Genomic DNA, 3,801 nt, shown 5'->3' with positions numbered 1-3,801 from the left:
CCATAGATCAATTACTAGCAGGGCAGCTCTATGATCTAATTGAAAATAAAATTAATATCAATATCTCTAAGCAAATGATAACTTTCTCGATTACTTCATGAACCCAAATCGAGATTTTAACTCAATAGAATATCTATAAAACAATCAAGCTATAGCGGGAAAGGAAAATCAAATATCTCCACAAGGCTCAAGAGCATCAGCAATTCCACCTCAAATAAACATCAATCCCCAACTCGAAAGACTCATTCCACCAGTTTCATATCAAGAATAACATAATCAATGAAAGAAACTTACATTAGCAAAATCAGCAACATACCTAAGATAGCCCATGACCTAGTTCAATGTAAGCTAAGCTTTTCCCCATTCTATGCTCTCCCACTTCCATCCGCCGTACCTTCGCTTGCTCTCTCCCATTCGTCATTCTTGATTCTCCTTTAATAGTCTCCCTAGTTCTCCCTCGAGTCGTTTCCCTCCCGGGCTCGTCGTCACACCCTCTGTCTCTTTCTCACTCTTCCTCTCTCTGTTCTTCCTCCTGGTTCTTCCTTTCTTCTTCCTCTTCACATAACTGATCGAACTTAAAATCTTTTCATCAAATTTGGGATCGCCAACGCTTCAATGAAGATGAACTCGTGATAAGCTCTGCAGACTGATAACCCGAATTCCTCTAAAGGAAATAGAATCAAGCTCCATCAATTTCAATAATATATCTGCCTATACCGGAGAGCGGAGCTTGGCAAAGAACAATGATAGATGGAAAAAGTCCGACAGAGTCCACCAGGAAATTTGGCAAAAGAACATCACTGAAATAAAGTTTGCATTTTCGACATTCCCGCTAATCAACAAGGGAATGAACTCGAATAAAAAATCAAACCTGCAAACTAAGTTGCACCAAAAAAGTCAGATGACAGCATAGTCTCTTGGGTTAATAGTGCATCAGAAGTTCCAAAGTAAAACTTTTTCAAATTGTGATGAAGATAGCTGTCGGATTTCTTGGTGATGGGGGATTCTGCTGCAGACAAGACTTCCACTTCTTCAAGACCGATTTGCCTCTTGATCAAGTCCAGGTTCTCTCGAAGAACATCCATCTCTCCAAACGGAAGCCTGGAGCAACTTTCTCATCAACACAATTGTGCCCTTGAGGTAATTATTTGCGCTCTGTAGGGGCAGATCTGGAGAATTGGCGACTGGCCAACCTGCTTTAATCACGAAGTCATCCCTCTTCAAGAGATTCCGCCAAACATACTCTGCATAATGGGGGCAGAAAGGGGTGATGAGTCTTGTCTGTACGTCCATAAAGCACCACACGAGCTCATGGTTCATGCCTCCCGAACCGCACGAGAATCTGTACTCATCCCTCGCAGCTTGAAGATCATAAAATCCAGTCTTAAGAGCTTTCCTGAACATGCAATCCTGATAATGCTGCTCGGTCATTTTAATTGCAATGTTAATCTCATTTGCAGACACGCAGTCCGCGTAGGTAGACAGCCAGATCTCAAAGAAGAATCTGCAGCTATCACTTCTTCCATCCAGGACAGTTCTTTGGTGAGTCGCAAGATCACAGCATTGGCAGTATCGGACACAAAGTTGGTATCATCGATACTGTCACCAACATCAGCAAGTGAAAATCTTGTGGCATCGGCGGGAATTCCTTGATAGCCTCACGGAGGGTCTTGAAGTTCCCAGTCTGCTTCGACATCTTTTCATTATTCAGCATAAGGTGACCATTGCACCTAAAGCCACGAGGCCAGTGGTGCTTTGACATGATTGCTGTATCGTTATATATGCAGAAAGTCAGATGGTTCTTAATCAGGTCCTTGCCTGAAACTCTCAGATCAAACGGGTACCAATACTCAAACTCCTGCTTCATCTTATTGAGGATAGAACAAGGAATATCAGAGGATTCTGGGCGTGGCCCGCCACAGAAACCAAAATCCCAGACTTCATCAGTCATCTTCTCGGGCTTTAACGATGAAGTCGACCTTCCATACAGGTCCCCATGATGAAGAAGGGGGGCTATGGTGTAGTAAGCCATGTAGATGGTGGAGTCGGAGAGAGATTCCGCAAGGAACTACTCATCCAAAGTGATGCGAGTTCCGAGGCCGAATAAACGTGAGCAAGCCCACTGATTAAGCGAGTCCAATGAGCTTTCAAAGCAGTGTCTTGTTCCATTAGAATACAGATTCATGCTAGAAACACATTCCTCAGCCATCTTTTCCCACTCGGGCTCCCCATAAGTGATGAACCACTGATCTGTCAAAGCCACAACGCATTTATCGCCAGACCTTGACATGACTTGTTTCTCTGGTTCGCTATAGGTAATTGCTTGGCCTGTCTTGATAAGCAAATTCCTGATCAGCTGCTTGCTTCTTGGATTTCCATACCGGTGTATTCTCCCACGATCATTGTCCCTTCATTGATCCTTTCAAATATGTCCTCCGCTTTGCTTCTGCAAGCTTCACCTTCTCCTTCTGACTGACAATCTTCATGTCCTTGCAGACCTTCTCGGCTGCTTTATCACCAAATTCAGGAATATTTATGATCGGTATTATCTCAATGGGCAACACCCACTCATCCTTGAAACCAAATTTCTCCCTAAGGGCTGGTTTTGTCTTCAACACATGCAGGGAGATGTAGTCATCGGGGGCAACACTTGGTACGCTAGTCACAATCCCGGTACCTTTGTTCATCAGGATGGTCATTATCGGAAGAGCATGAATAATCTCATTCAACGACAGCGGGGACTTCAAAGGAAGCCCGATCAGATCGTAACCGGTCAACTCCAATAAGCAGCTAGGCTTCTCAGGGATCTTTGAGAACCCCTACAGCACGCATTGTATTACCCACATATCTGCAGCATCTGCTTGTTTTCTTAGGAATTGAAGCTCAAACCATAATTGGCTTTTCAGGAGGGAAGAATAAACATGCAAATTTATCATCTTACAGTGAATAGCAGTTGCCTCTAAAAAGAAGAAGGGGGGAAAAGAAACTAGTCGTCGCTTTCGCCAGATTATAAACTTAAACAACAAAGCAGCTAACTTTGAACGCATGGGATGCAAATCTCCATCCTCTATTCGATGGCAGTTCCTATTCTAACCACCTCGAGAAAATCAAATATCTGGAAACCAGACCTACCCTCCTAGCCCGTGAAAGAGATACAATTTACATCAACCTCATACTGATTCATCACAAGAAACCAAACTCAAAACTTTCCAAAACTTGCGATTCCATCATGAGTTACCAAGACAAGCTGGACATAATAAAAAAATTTTGCTCAGCCTGACAAAGCGATTAGACGCGAGTTCCATATTTGCAACAACAGAAGGTCCAATTCAACCAACCCCCCCCCCCCCCCCCCCCCCCCCCCCCCCCCCCCCGGGGCTTCAGTGGCGCGTTGCATTAAGGGAGCTAGCTAGGAAAGTGAGTAGTACATATTTACCGCTGGAGGAAGATGACGGAGATGGGGGACACGGCCGAAAGCCTAGGCCTGTAGAAGTGAAGCGCCAATGCCTTCGTAAGCATTACCTCCTCCAACAAGAGAAGCGGCTATTTTTCCAAACTACTAAATAACAGGGTTTGTCTATTCTACATGACATAAGCAAACCCAAATTACCAATCATAAACTCCAAATCAGTCATGCCAAAATTCTTTTTGTTTTTTTGCCTAATTTACCCTTATTCTAGATTACCTAATTAATTATAATTTCCTTTTACAATATAATCTCTATAATTTTTAATAGGATTCAAATCATCCATAGAAGATTTTTCTATCCATATATGGTTTTGCAAATATATATATATATAT

General features: G+C 43.0%; 1 pseudogene; it reads right to left on the bottom strand.

Moving 5' to 3' along the window:
- Window positions 1-761: 761 nt before the first annotated feature.
- LOC116200353 lies at window positions 762-3,519 on the bottom strand (annotated as a pseudogene).
- Between the last annotated feature and the right edge of the window lie 282 nt (window positions 3,520-3,801).

Source organism: Punica granatum, chromosome 3 (genome assembly GCF_007655135.1).
Source record: "Punica granatum isolate Tunisia-2019 chromosome 3, ASM765513v2, whole genome shotgun sequence".
NCBI classification, from domain to species: domain Eukaryota; kingdom Viridiplantae; phylum Streptophyta; class Magnoliopsida; order Myrtales; family Lythraceae; genus Punica; species Punica granatum.
The sequence above is the reverse complement of the archived record's forward strand: the minus strand, read 5'-3'. Positions and strand labels throughout refer to the sequence as shown.